The sequence below is a fragment of the Sitodiplosis mosellana genome, unplaced genomic scaffold (assembly GCF_009176505.1).
Source record: "Sitodiplosis mosellana isolate CC-2019 unplaced genomic scaffold, AAFC_SMos_1.0 Smas_scaffold_6181, whole genome shotgun sequence".
Lineage (NCBI taxonomy): Eukaryota > Metazoa > Arthropoda > Insecta > Diptera > Cecidomyiidae > Sitodiplosis > Sitodiplosis mosellana.
In genome coordinates, this window is record NW_022601422.1 from 4828554 (window position 1) to 4844341 (window position 15788).

The 15788-nt window shown below is 37.4% G+C and overlaps 2 protein-coding genes across 7 annotated transcripts in view; one reads left to right on the plus strand and one right to left on the minus strand.

Annotated features, from left to right (window-relative positions):
- LOC129576364 (transcription factor SOX-6) overlaps positions 1 to 3568 on the minus strand; it is a 115954-nt gene extending 112386 nt beyond the window's left edge. Inside the window, exons 1-2 of one of the 6 annotated variants that reach the window (XM_055461330.1) lie at positions 3502 to 3568; positions 1105 to 1803 (exon numbers count right to left, since the gene is read on the minus strand). The gene's annotated coding sequence lies outside the window, so the exon portion shown is untranslated. Of the gene's footprint in view, positions 1 to 1104 lie in introns of all 6 variants that reach the window. The other 5 variants (XM_055461334.1, XM_055461333.1, XM_055461332.1 and 2 more) reach the window with 5 other exon arrangements.
- The window catches only part of LOC129576375 (cytochrome b-c1 complex subunit 8), a 250305-nt gene that overhangs the window by 125391 nt on the left and 109126 nt on the right, over positions 1 to 15788 (plus strand). The gene's annotated exons all lie outside the window — the stretch shown is intronic.

Consider the following 15788-nt stretch of genomic DNA (forward strand, 5'->3'; position numbering starts at 1 on the left):
TTATGAGCATGTGCCGGTATTTGGGATTGATTTCCCGAAGCCGTTCAACGGAGAGTGAGAGAGAGAGAGAGAGAGAGAAAGAGCTAAACAAAAGTGATTACTTTCTTTTCATTAGATTTCGTTGCGTTTCAATTTCATTCTCTTTCCATTCTTTCGTTTGCTGTTGCTGCAACAACAACGACGACAGCATCAACTTCAAAAGGAAGCGAAAAATATGCATATCTGTGATTCCGTTGAATTTGGCCGACATTTGCACTTAGCCAGCGAGCGCGAGATAGATTAAAAAAAAAAATTGAGCGTTCTCGTTCGGTTAGAACACACAAATTATGTAATTTAGCAATTTATTATGTTCGCTTGTTTCGCGATATTCCATGCCTGTTGTTCTTTCTGTTTTGCCTTTGTTTCGATGCGGCTGACTGGCTGGGCGCTCTCTTTCTCTATCTCTTTTGATTCGAGTCATAATAATAATGTAATCTACTATCAGAAAGCCATTGAGGCGTGTGCACGTACGCAACAAAATCGCATCGAAGAAGCATGGCATTTCTCCGTGTACTCTGTTTTTTGCTTCATTTCTCTCAATATCGCTTTTGTTCCTTCATCATCGTTCTTGGTCTCTTTCTCGCTTTCTTCATTTCCATTTCGATATGCCCGACTCAATCACTCACAATTGCTCGCTCGCTCACTCGTCGGCTTACGAACAAAACAAACACGCGCGCGTTCACCACTTTTGCGCTAAAAACCTAATCATTTTTACAAGGTTCTAATTGTTCGTACGCTTGACTATGTGAAATTAAATACCGTTATGTAATTATAGATTAAGGTGTTCGATGCGCGCACATATAACATGCAGACATCCACACACACACACACACACACACACACACAATGATCTGCATGTGGACGATGTTCAAATAGAGAGTAATACCAAATGTGAGAGAAAAGTGCATAAGACTTGGGTTTCCTAGTTGGTTCGCCTGCTTGCGTTTTATTTTTCCCATGCACGACATTGCATGATTCGGATCAAGCAAACACGGCGTGTGTGAGTGTGTACTAAATTATTATTATTACGATCCTGGAGCCAAACAAAAAACAACAACTACTCACCTTTTGCTACAGCTTCAGAAAGAATTTCTTGTCGTTGCCGTTTCGTGTCACACAAACTGCTTCAAATGTTCCTCGCTTCTTTCAATGATTATTTTTTTACGATTATTCTCTTTTATCTTTTTTATTAAATGTTTTGTTGTCAATTCTTTTCTGACTTCTTTTTTTTTTGTTTGATTTGATTCAAAGTTCACCACAAACAATTCTGTGTTCTATGTCTGTAATGGACTTTGAGAGTATTCACACCTTGCAATTTGGTTTCAATCAAGAACTAGCACCAACACTTTTAATGCACAATTTTATTAATTTTTACCTTTCGTTCAATGTGTTTTCGTTAAATGTCATCGGGTAGTTTTCTTGTGACCCGATCGAATTTTCACACAGTTTTAATAAATGCAAAGCAAAATAGGAATTCTTTGACAAAAAAAAAAACAGTTCCGACTTAAGGCATAATCATCATTTTAATGTGAATCCCTATTTACTCGAAGATACCGTTTTAATTGACGTTTTTGTTTTTCAATCAAAATTTATCACTTGAATGTTTAAACGCATTTGCCTCAGAGATTTCTAGCACTAAATGTGTGTTTCCTTTCCATTGTTTCTAAATAAACGAAAATTGGTTGGTTGGTTGGTTGGTTGGTTGGGTGGCTAAAATTTATTATACGCGGACTATGCCATACGTCAAAACTTGATTGGCTCTATCTGAAATGGAAATGCATGCTCATTTAACACGGACGTTTTTTCACTCGAACACAGGCGACACAAGTTACTTGATACCCGAATGAAATGTGAGAGAGTCACATTTTCCAGTTTGGGGGGAGTGATGTGTGAAAAATTCGTCGATGATGAAATAAACCATTAAAAAAACATTCCAAACGCTTTGGATTCAAATATTTTTGTTGATTTTGATGCTTGGAATTGGACAGAACAAAGAAAAAAAAGAAGAACGTGTTGATTTCAATAAATCACTCTTTCGCGACAGATCTTTTAATTTTTGAAATAGATAAACTGTGGGTGTGTATGTTTGTTTTTCCTTGCTAAATTTTGCTATGCCATCAATCAGCCGGGTAATTGTGGTGTGTGCGTGTGAAAATAACTGAAAAATTCCACCTGCAGCAAAAACAATGACAATGGCAGCAAAAACCACACACTGCGACAAAAGAAATTATGTCCCGAAATTAAACTGCAAATGCGGTAGCGATTTTAATTTTGTCAATTCAAATCGAAATGAATTTTAAACGAATTTCATTAAGCGAAGAATCTTCGTTGCAAAGAATCTTCGCCGAGGATAAATAGAAGAAATGCGAAACACAGTGACAACAACACAGAAAAAATTACCGAAATAGAATGATTTATGGTAGTGGAAGTAATATCGGTTAAGTAGAAGCTTGTCACTTTGTTTGAACTTTGACATTTAACCGAGCGAATAATCATTTTTTTTTTCTAATTCCTTCATCGTGCGCTCAAACAAACGCAAAGGAATTCGAACTGATTTCTTTTTATTTCATTTCGAGTCCGTGTAAGTGACGTAATCGCGGCAACACAATGAAACCGCTGTTTTAACCTCTTTGCCAAGGCCTCTTTTTCTTTGCATTTTTCCACAGTGTTTCGTTAGGAAATATTCGGCAAATATCAAACACAATAAAAATCACACCGACCGCAAACGACAATGTGGAAAACATAAAAACCAACAACAGAAAAAAATCGCCAAAATTCACCACCACAACAACAACGAGAAAAAAAAAATCCAATTTAATCAGTCGGTGTTTTTCACATGCAGGTCCATCAGAATCTAAAATCGGCACGATAACTATTCACTATTTTTTCGCCGCTAAAATATTTTCTTTTCTTTCTCTCAATTTCATTTGAATAATATTTTGCAAATCACTTGAGATTTAAATAATTCCGTTACACGGCACTTTTCAACTCGATCGTCCCAACAACAACAACAACAACAACAAAAATTTGACGAATATAAAACAAAATTGAAAAATGATCAATTTTGTGAAAAATTCGCTTGATCGAAAACAGAAATGAAATCTTGTCGGTTTTATTTCTATTCTTTTTTCGTTTCGTTTCGTTCCGCTGCCGAAAACAAAAATGTGATATACACCGTATTAATATCAGTGAGTGAGTGAGAAAACTGTGAGAGAGCGCCAAGCACACACGTGTGATCTGCTTCCACGCTATCAATCTATTGTTGTGTTACTGATTTGATTGTTCGGCGAATTCGGAATCTTTCTCTCTTCGTCACGGCCCTAGTCACGGCTAGCACACAGCTCTTTTCGGATTGTGTGTTGGATGCGCGACGGCGAGAAGGAAACCCAGGCAGAGATATACAACAATATCATATATACACAACGCCAACAACAACAATAATAAAAGAGGAACAACACACACAAACAATAACTTTCTCTATCGGCACAATCAACTTATGCGCAGCGCGGTTCAACTGCAACTGGGTAATATCCAAATGATATCATTGTTGGGATCCCCACTAAAATGTGCCACACAACAAACGCAAATCGACACACAACACTCGCTATGCTCTCTCGTTGCCTGTGCTGCTGCTGCTGCTGTTGCTGATGATGCTGACGTTTCTCTCTCGTTCTCGCTCTCGTATTCACATTTTCCATTCACACACAATTATTTCGCTTTTTTTTCTTGTGCGGCTCTTGTGCCGCCGCTACACACCGTCCTCCGTTGTTATCTTCGTCGCAGTCGTTTTTCTTTCGCCCGTTTCGTCTATTATGTGTGCTCTGTGCCTTTGTGTATTCTTCTCTTCATTCGGTTGTGGCTTTGTTGTTTTGCTTTCATTCATCGAGGCACCAAAGCATGCTTGCGCGCGTTCGCTTCGCTTCGTTCATTCGTTCGTTCGTTCGTTCGTTCGTTAGCTCGCTCGCTTAGCTCTCGTCCTCGCACACTGTGTGTATACTGTGAAGCCTGTGTGTCTCTGTGTCTCTGTGTGTATGTTACGCGGTCGTACAGCGCTGTATATTTGAACAACAAACGGAGGCTGCGTATACAACAAAGACACATCTTCGAATGGTCAACCACTGGCTCTCCCTTTGCTGAGCCTAATCACAATTTCACTGATGAAATTTACACAATTTTGGTGCTTATACAATTTTATGCACGGCAGAATTTCGAACGAAAAAACCGAAATGAACGCTGAAAATATTCCGAAACTCACAGCAATGCTGAGTCGGCTTTGGAACGCATTTCGTCTTGCGAAAGGTTGGATTTTCTTTTTTCCGAGTTTTTATGGTAAAAATACGGAACATCAAATGTTAATACTTTTATTATTATTCAATTCAGAAATCCTGTTGAAAAATCATCTTTTCTTTTACATTCAACGGATTGAACTGAGGGGGGCTGTGGCAATATCGATCAAGCATTGCTGCAAAAATGCATATGTGACAGTGCTTTTGTTGCCTGCGTGTGCGTTTCTAATGGAGAATACACGACACATGAAAATGTGGACGGTATGCCAAATAGAGACGGTCTTTCGGACGGTGCTCATGTGTGTTGTTGAAGCCGAACGACAGGCACATATCGAAGCGATCACATGTGCTGTGCGGAAGAAGCAGCAACAACATCATCGTCGGAACAGCACATACTTTCGGTATTTCGAATACAAAAGCGAGCAAATTTTGGACAGAGCGCACATTTTAGAGCAGGAGACATCATCAGGACATCGGGAAAATACTTGTTGAACTAGTAATATACTACTGTGTATTTAAATTGTTCGGTAGAAATTCCATGGATTTTCGCAAACAGGCGTTCGTTTCGACTTCGAATGAGTGAGAGAGAGAGAGAGAGAGAGAGAGAGAGAGAGAGAGAGCAAAGCATTTGTAAGGTTGTGAAGCTAATACACACGAAATCTATTGAATCACATCCAGAGCATTTTGATTGAATACACACACACACACGAAATGCCGTTGTGCCGCACAATAGAATGTGGTAGGCGAATTAGAACGCTCGCGCTTGCGAATATGAATTCAATGAAGAGAGCGAGAGCGAGAACTGTGAGCATTTGAATAGAACACATGCCATTGTGTCGTTTTGGCTTCATCTTTTGAACATTCAAATTGTGCCTTCTTTATGTATGTAGAACCAAGAGGACGAAACAAAATGCTTTTGGCAATGCTCGATCGTTATCTCATTTGGTTGCCGAATGCGCCTCGAATGATGTTCGTTGGCTGATTTCCACATGTCACTGCCGCCGACTAAAATATATATACATACAGACTTGTTCATGTGTTTGTGCATATTCAAACAAAAGATCGGCTCTTGAGTGGTGGAAGCAGGGGAAATATCATCACAAAAATCAAATACGATTCTTCGTTATTAACAACATCATTTTGAATGGGGAGACACACTGAAAATGTTATAATAATGCAAATACAACACTTGTTTCGGCCTCTTTTGCTCTCTCTCTCTCTCTCTCTCTCTCTCTCTCTCTCTCTCTCTCTCACCCTCTTTATTATTATAAATCGTTCATGGAATTTTCGTATGATTAGAACTTTTGTAGAAGGCCATTCTAGCCCAGCACTAATTGACTGATGTGATAACAAAATCCAAGGCAATGAACCTTCAATAACCTCTAAAATAATTCCACAATCTTTATTGATCACAAAACACAAAGGATTATTGTTGTGAAAGCAAATTGAAATTCTTTTTCGAAACATATTGAAAAATTGGAACTTTGCTAGCTTCAATGGTCGAGTATAAGTTCTTCGTGTAAAAATAAAATGAAATTAAAATCGTTTCAATTTTCATAGGTCAACAGTGTGTGACTGTTCACAGGACCATACACTTGGTTGCATTACATTGAACTCACTTTTTCCAATGACGCTCACGACAGCAGATGAAGCAATTTCTCTTTGATAAAGGATATAGAGTTAATGAATGTTGACGAAAAAAAGATTAAATCGATATATTTTTAATTGTCATCAAGTTGAGTTAAATCGTTAATTGGATTGGTTTCTAATGAAATCTCTACAGGAATGGTAAGCAATGTGGAATATCATCGTTTCGAATAGATCATTTTAGGATTATTTTTGTTTTAACAAAACGAATGTAAAAAACAGATGAAATCAGTTGAACTGTGCTGATTTTTATGTTAAATTGTGCCAGGGTGATGTGTCGATCGTTCCGATCACATTTACAATTGTAATTGCAAACGGAATGCTAATTACACAGACAATTGATCTAACAATGATAACGAGGATCAAATAAATCGCTGAACGTATCGCGCAGTCGAAACAATGAACAATAATTTATTTTTGTTCACGAGATGATGAAAGTCGGTTGTAATCTGCAAACGAATCATGGATTATTGTTATATTGCTTATTTTATTTTCGTTGCCGCCAGGAGCAATATGTGCAAAAAAGTGATTTTCGCATATGTGTCGGATGTACTTGATATAAAAGACGATGCAAATTGTGCACACTGGTGTGATGTGGTTGAGCAGAGTGCAACATTTTTTTTCTGTTTTTCTTCAGATTTCCAAGTGAGAAAAGTGTGTCTACGTGGCGATTCTATGATATATTTCGAAATGCAAAAGGTAGCCGTTGTGGCTGCATTCGAAAAAAAATTTCATCGCAAACATCGTAGAGAGATAGAGCAAACGAAAAAAAAACGGGGTTTACTCGCTCGTGAATACTCGTTGCTCGAATGAGAAAACGTATCGCAGCTATTCTTGTTTTGTTCAGTTGTCTCAGTGCTGTTGGTGCATGTGCGAATGTATGTGAGGTGAACGCGAGCATGTATGCGCGCCGCGCGTGTACGAAATTTTTCTCTTGCCATCTCGGTTCGGTATTAGCAGCAACAGCAGCAGCAGCGGCGACGACGACGATGACGGCAGCAGTAACAGCAGCCAGCAGCCAGCAGAGAGTCAGGAGAGATAACAAAGCATGTTTAGTAAAAACACACCCACCCAATACACACACTTGTTTATTGTTCCGTTGTTATAGCAGCTCGATTCGGTCGATTGTTGTTTCGCTTGGCTGCGTGGAATATGTACGTGTGTGCTCTCTCGTTCATCCATTCGTACGCTCGCTCGCTTACTCACTCATCCGGGCGCCTCTCGGTGGATATGCGCCAGACAGAGAGAATAAGAGAGCACGTTCACATTGCTCTCGGTCTGTGTGCCTATGAGCGTGTGCTAATGTGTTGTTTTCCATCGGTTTTGTTTCATTCGTTCGGTTCGGCTTTTTTGTTTCGCATATTCTTTTTTGTGTATGCTCGCTCATTGTTTCATGCGCTGTGTTTTTGCGCTCATGTGTATCTAATGTGTTTTGAGAGAACATTTGGCCACACCCCACAGCCAGGCAAAATTATGTAGATACGTGAGAGATAGAGACAGAGTGAGCAAGAGAGAGAGAGAGAGAGAGAGAGAGAGAGAGAGAGAGAGAGTAAAAAGGGAACTTTTTCAATTCAATACATTATTGTACGACCCGCTACGAAATGATATTTAAGATGCTGTGTACATACGGTGCCCTCTGCGTTGCAGCCCTCACAATTGTTATCACATTTACACTGTTATCAAAGAAAAAATTCATCAAAATTCGAACGTTTCTTTTTCTTTTCGCACAGTACATTTTTGCAAACTTTCGACTGACTTATCAACTAATCGAACAATACGAAATATTTTTCAAAAAACAATTTCATTCCTAAATTTTTTATGTAGTACTGACCATCACATAGAAAAAAAAACGATTCTTCGATCTACGGTATGAAATTATGCCTTTTTCGATTGGAAACGAATAAAGTTGAAATTTTTGAATTACAAAAAATTGAAACTTCAGAGCATTGAGCAGCAAATGCAATTTTCGGAATTGCAAATGATGTCTCTTTTGTCGTACTGATACCATACTTGTAATGGAACTACTTGTAATGAGTTCGAATTCCGTGGGAAATTCAAAAAAAAATCCCAGTTTATTACCAATCGAACATATGCATTTTATTTTATGACGCAATGCAAACACGAAACGTTTAAAAATAAAATAATCAGTCAATTTCAATCAAAATTATAAAATTACTCAATTAAAATTGCAACACATTTTGCTACTAGTCTATTTGCAATAGTTTATTCTTCTTAATTGTTGTACACGTAATATCATTAATTATTTAATTGTTCCTTTACTTTTGTCTCATTTATTTGTTTTCTACGCATTTTATTCATGCAATTATAACCTGTAATAACCAAAAAAAGAAAAGAAAACTAGAAAATCAACAGATATTGTTATCAATTTGATAATATCAAGCCATTGGTGACGAATATAAATTTATATTCCCATTTATGGGGATTCAATTTGCGATTAATCCCGTTTTCAACACTCAATCAATGAAAATAAAAGATGAACTATTCTTTCGAGGAGTCTTAATTTTTTTCAAATGCACGAGTTTTGATCAATTTCATCGGAAAAATTGAGAAAAAAAAAATTCTCCGATTTTATTTACTAATTTTCCCTCATTTTCTTTAAACCCTTCATTTGTTTTATTGAGGATTACCCACACATTTGAATGGCACGTTGCAAAAATCATCTAAATTCCATTCTTTTCTTATGAAATGAGAAAAGAACGTATAATCAAATAGCGCGTTGCGTTTTTTTGAGCAAATATTTACGTTTTTTTTTTCTGCAACAAAGTGAATGATATGAACTTAAGAACGGATCTAATAGAAAAATGTTGTACAATGTGATCTAGTGCGAGTGAAAAAAAGTGGCAAAAGTGCGTCAAAAAAGAGGAGAAGAAAAAAAAATTATGCGTGAATGTATGCAATCAAAAAGCATTCGATAGAAAAGTATTAGATGCGATTTTGTGCAGTAGTTCTACAAATTGTTGTGGAATTCGATCGATTACTTTGCGAGTCAACTAAAGAAAGAAGAAAAAAAAGCGGAGCAATTTTTCGTAAGATGCAAGAGCGCGACGCGAGAGTAATAATGATGCAAATGGAAAAAGGCAAGCAATTAAATCGCGTGAAATGAGAAGCAAAATGTGTGTCTGTGTGGATGAGGTAATGAAATGTGCATAGAACGGTCCAGCAAACTGAGCATTGCTATTAGTATTAATCAGCGGTCGCTGTGCGATAACATCACATCAATATTCAGCAGCAGTAGAACGCTGGGGCAAAATTGTACAAGTACTTGTTATGGTTGTTATTTTCTTCTTCTTCTTTTTCTTTTTTTTCTTCTTGTCGCCGTCGCAGTCGTCGTTGTTATTGTTGTTGGCTGAATTTTTTTTTTCTTCACACAGACTCTTCGGCTTATTTCACCGGTTTCTTTGCCTTTTCGTAAGATATCTAGCCTTTTTCACCCAACAACGAATCAATTTGAAGAGGGAAAGAGAGAGCGAAAAATAAATAACTCGAGCTCGTTGCACAGCGGAATTTTTGTTTTTTTGCGTTTCTCCACATTTTCATAATTCTATTCTGCTTGAATGCAAATAAAAAGCAATAATGTATGAGCTGCACACTAACAACCAACCAAACGATAAAGATAAAGATTCGAAAAATCCATACGAATTCAAAACAAAAAATCACACACAGTCTTCATCAGTATACTCTGGCTGCTGAACATGAATTGAGGTATTTGACGCTTTCAAAAAAACCCATCCAAATAAGTATGTCTCTGCCTCGCATATGCAGTGCATTCATCCGAACGCGCGCGTAATACTGTAAATTACAAACGACCTTGTGGAATATGCCTGAATATTTTAAGCGGTTTACTGTGTACTCCGGCTATTTTCTCACCGTTTCTGATTCATGTTGACTCGCTTTTTTTTCTTCTGTGATTAATCATCACTTTTTTTTCCTTGCAGCGCAGCGCCATCATACATTTTCCACGATAAAGCGATGATACGATTTCAACTTGGGTAAAATATGTTTGATTTTAATGTTTTTGTCTGCCTCTCGGTGTGTTTTTTTTTTGCCTAAAATCAATGCTGATGTGTAACCAAATTCGGATTCATTTCACAAATCAAATTAAATCAAAGATTAAGTCAAAATAACTTTGAATAAAAAAAAATACACTTCAATTCGGTTTCGATGGCTCCAAAAAAAGCTAATCTACGCATCAACATTTCCAATTGTTTCTATTTTAATATTATTTGTCCCACTGAAAAAGACGAAAATGCTTTGATACATCTGAACGGAATTTTTCAATACCTCTTGAAATGTTCACGAAGACCGAATGAAAAATAGACTAATTTGAGTCCCGAGCATACATCTTCGAAAAATTGAGCGATGACTACTCAAAAAACCATTAATAATGAGAATCGATGTCAACAATAAATATCCAATAAAATCAAATGAATGAGAACTGAGTGAGAGAGAGAGAGAGAGAGAGAGAGAGAGAGAGAGAGAGGGAGCTTTCTTTTGACGAGGCCCTGAAAATTGGCCTGGGTTTTGATCGAATGTTTTCAGATTGTCGTTGGCTGTCATAATAAATGTAAAAATGAAACGTTCAATAAAATAATCATACTGTCGTTCAAGTCTCTCGTTCACTCGCACAATGTGTGTCATACAATGGGAGAATGTGTTTTTTTTCTGTATCGACTTTAATTTCTATGGGGTTGTTTGCACGAGCGCGCGCGCGCCCTCGCATCCCTCCAAACTAAATGAAAACAGTTTCTCATCCACGGCGTAGGACTTGTTATGGCAGCGGTTTGTTGAGAGGCGAATGAACGGGAAAATGTGTCGTCAAATGAATGCGGTTGCTGTGCGTTTGTCAGAGAGCCCAAGCTATACGCTTACTGATACTGTCAGCACTCTCATTACGATTCAAACACAAATATTAACCTATAATCAATCAAGTCACTTGTCAGTTTGATTACGAGGCTCGTGCTATTCTCGCAGGAGCAGGGAATACGTTGCGAAAACTTGAATGAGATTTCCTTTATAGCCTAAAAGTGAATCGAAAGAAAAAGAAGAAAAGCAAATTCCAAATGGATGTGTGTGTGTGTGTGTGTGTGTGGTTGAATGCAGCACAGCGTGGGTATTAGTCGGCCCGCGATTTATTCAAACTTTACTTACGCAATATTTTCGAAATTTTTGATTGATTTCATGCGAGAATGAGAGAGAGAGAGAGAACGAGAATTGCCCCATCCCCACTGATTTTCGGTTGTTCTAATTGTTCATGGATTAAAGGTTGCCGTAGCAAACCAATTGCTTTTGCCTGGGCAAAATCATCCATAACGATGATAGTGTGGCGGCAGTGACGACGGCTCCAGAGAAAGAGAGAGAGAGCGACCGTTGTTTGATGGTAGGAAGTTCAAATATATAGATATTCTGAAGATCGCTTTTCAGGTTCGAACCATTCTGATTGGACATTGTATTTTCTATGCGAACGTTTTTCCATCGTCTGACAACACACATACACTCACATAACGCAACATAATGGGAAATAGGCTGTGGCTATGGTCGTCGTCTCTCGCCACAATATACAAAAGCTCCAAATTATACGCGATGACTGTGTTGTATGCGCGAGAAGAAACCCAGAACACTGCGGCCTGTTTGTGTTAGCTTCAGTTCGATTTGCACATACGAACGAAAAGAATGGAAGCAAATACCAAACCGAAGCAGAAAAAAAAGGAATAATGTTATCAAAACATTGTGTGTATGTAAGTGAGCGCCCATTGTAGCAGAACGCACTCGCTCGTTCCATTCACACACACACACTTCTCTCGCTCCATCGTCATAATTATTTGTTTTTCAGTTTTGGCTTTCATTTCACTTTGCCAAACGGTTTTTGTTCGCCGCATATCGAATTCATTCCGTTTGGAAATGGAAAAGCCAAGCAAATGCAGCATCACAAAGAATGACAACAACAACAAAACACAAAATCTCTCTATTCATTCGATTCGAACAAACAAACAAATAAACAAAAATATCCTGGCCAATGTTTTTTGTTTGTGTGATTGCCGTGCTGTTGCTAATGATGATTTTCGAGCAGCGCTTTTTTTGTGGATATCAAAGTGTGCGTGGTGTATGTGCTCATGAATAGCATACTGACGTCGACTCTCTGAGGTTGACGGACAATATACCGAATACATGGCACTTCAATAATGGTACATACTGCCATTATCTGGCCATGACTGCTTCGGAAAACGTTCCTCCACTGTGACGACAGGAGAAATGTATATAATATATACACGATACGTGGAGCTAATTGTTCGTTGTATATGGTAAACAAGCACACTGCCAAGATGAACGACAGTGATGATGGAACAAATTTAAGCTTTTCTTTTCAGAAGGTTTTACTATTTTCTTTCTTTCAGAACGAGTGTTTATTTACATCAATACGATTAAAATTTACCTTTGCAAACGCAACGAATTTCAACAAAGCATGATTCAATAGAATAGAAACTAGAAAGTCTATTTCGTTGACCATGTCAAGTAAGATTTAAGTTTATCGAAAACTACGTATCGCTTATGCACCAGAAGAAAATTCACCATTTCTGTGACAGTTAAAACGTTCCAAAAATATGAAATATTTTAAGGCTGAAATTCGTATGAATCTACTAGAGATTCAATCTTCTAAAGCTTCTATTTGACTTCGTGGGAAAATTTCATCCGCGTCTAATGTCATTAACCCTTTATCACATATTGGTTTCTAAATTAACCAGATACAGCAAACGCTATAGCTAGGAAACCACTGAATATTTTTGCATTCTTGTTTGGAAACAAATGTAGGGAATTGAAGTAGCTTTCATTTGATACCTTATCAACTACAATTGGTTAGCTGAATGCAAAGTTTTTTCTGTTCATGTACTGCTGTAAAAAAAAAGCGAAATTATAGCAGAATTCCACATTTTTCCTCCTCTTATCTTGTGGGTTTGTAGATTCTTTTCAATTGTCAAATTAGGACTCGTTGGACCAAAACACATCAATTTAACTTTCTGCATCATTAGTTTTATAAAATTTAATTTTTTCGAGCTGTTATAGCAATTTGACACTTTTGACTCTTTTCCGATTTTTTCGACAAATAGCGCAATTCTTCAAAAATCTAAGTTTGAGGTCTTTCACTATTTATCGTGGCACAAAACATATATCAAAATGATTCAAAAATAAAAAATTGTGCATAAAAGGGTTAATTTTACATGTAAAAGAACAACAAGCAACGACAAAAGTGACCTCTCGGAATGCTTATTCGATACGCATGGGAAATGTATAAATTGGTTATTGTTGGAAAAAAAAAGAGTTCCTCTTTATAATCACGCCTATAGCGAAGTTAAGTACGATTAACGATTTCAACTTTGTGAACGTTAAGATACTTCCGAGTATTGCTTGTAAGCTTAGAAATAAATATTTCGAATGTGTAATCGATTTTTTGGGAATAATCCTGGCGTTCGAAATGGAATGGATGAACTTTTGAAAGAAATTAGAAAAGAAAAACTTTTTTTTTCCACCAAGACAAAACTTCAACAGAAAAGAATATTTTGAAGAAAGATCGGACCAGTTGCGATTCAATAATTTTCCTACATTTCTTCGACTTTAAAATTTAAATTCGATTTCTTCGACAACTTCAAGGAAAAATCCACTTGTCTGTCGTTGTCATTTGTGTCAAATATTGCGCACATTGAAACAGTCCATATAAATTGTGAGCTTAAACTCAACGGCAAAGCTCTGTGAGCTGACATAATTTGATGTGATTATATGGTCGTTGAAGCTTATACAATACAAATTCCACCGAGGATTTATTGGCATTTCCTTAATATTGCCGTCATACGTGAAAACAAGTGAATTTTATCGTGTTCATTTTCGAAACCGCTTCATTTCTATCTCGGTTGATTGGCGAGTTTCTTAATCTGGCATGGTCCCATTTAGAATGTAGTATTTCGTTTTCAAACGACAAAAAATGAATAAAAACTGGTCATACAATTCGGCTCATTTACCTGAATTCGCATTCGCTGGCTGTTTATTTGTTAGTTTTGCCCACATTACACATAGAGCAAAACATCGATTGAAAACTATTTCAATGATGCGCACACAAATCCAAAGTAATTGTACTAATTATAATAATCAGAAAAACCACCAGTGCCAAAATAATAAATAGCGAGACTTGAATTGAACATTGCGCATTTGGCATGAATGCAAAAGTAGTTCGCGACAGATTCGCTCGCGCCAGCGCGCACTCGTGCATGTTTTTTTTTTTTTTGGTTATGTTACGTATGATTCTGTTTATTCATCGTGCAAAGTATAGAGAAAAAAAAATGGTCGAAAGCCTTGGAGAGTGTCTCGAGAGAAAGAAGGCAAGCAAAAAGAGCAAAACCAACATAATATAAGACGCACAGCGCGCATAAGAAAAGAAATAAAGATCAATTTTCAAATTTATGTGGATTTGTGGTCGTTTATAATTTTGAATTATTCATGTTCGCTACAGTTGCGGTGGCAGCCATCCTATTCAAGTAGCACGCGGGTGTTTGTGTACAGTGCGAATGCAGTGTAAGTCAATTTGTGGACAGTTTCAAATTCTCCGGTCGTTGTTTCTCGCTGCTCACTTCTTCTTCTTCTTCTTCTTCTTCTTCGTCATTTTCCGGCTCTCGCTCTCGCTTAGCTAGAGCATTCGATTTCCATTTTTAAAATTGCATCGATGTCGATAAAGTTGTATTTTACACGCCGCACTCCCGAAATATACAAATATAGCGCACCACGGAAGTCGGTGTACAATGGGCATGGAGAGCTCGTTACATTTTGAAATTGGTGGCATGCCCGAATTCCCGTTCGTTACGTTTATGCTCTCGGAGCACGACCAAATACACACACTCACTCACACACCGCACTCAATATCTGATGAATCGAGAAACACAAAAATTGGCAGCAGCCATAGCGATCCCCATCGAAAGTTCGGTTGGAAAAATAAACACAGCACAAGACGAAAATACGAACAGACCCACAACCACACATGAAATAGAAGAATTGAAAATTTACAATGCATTTGGGATTCAATTAATGCGGGCAAAGGAAAAAAAAAACATACACCGCAACAAGCGACATCTCGACCATTTTCCATTGCCCATCGAAATCGATACACACACTCGACTCTCGCACACAATTGTTGATTATAATCGACTCGGCTGGTTCATATTGTGTGCCATATCGATATTATTATATAATTTTACGAGCATCGCGCGCCGTTCTACCATCTCTTTCTCTCTCTCTCTCTCTCTCTCTAGCGTTTTTCACCATATCATCCAGCGTGGCTGGTGCAACAACATCTCGGTCAATTATAATTGAATTAGGGATCAAGTGTTTTTTTCAAATGTAACCAAACTCAATTCGAGCCGACGTTTTTTGTTCCGCTTACTTTCGCTTTCAACTCGCACAATTTTTGAATTGTTTGCCATGTTTGGAATCGACTTTCTGCACCAATTTTTTTTGTTCATTCCTTCGATATGAAAGCAATTTTATGAACGAATCAGATGTACGGACATTTTCATATTATAAAATGTAGTTTTAATAGAAAAAGTTTGAATAAATATGAATAAAATTGAGATGAAATTTATTCAATAAATATGAATTGGATTTGAAATCGATACTCATTTTCATTGGGCAAACAAGCAACAAAAAAATTACCAGGAAAAACTGGTACTCGCCAGAAGAAAAAATAAAACTGTATGCACTTTCAAGTTATTGTTTGGATGTGTGTAGCATATGGTTGGATTGAGTAGCGATTGCATT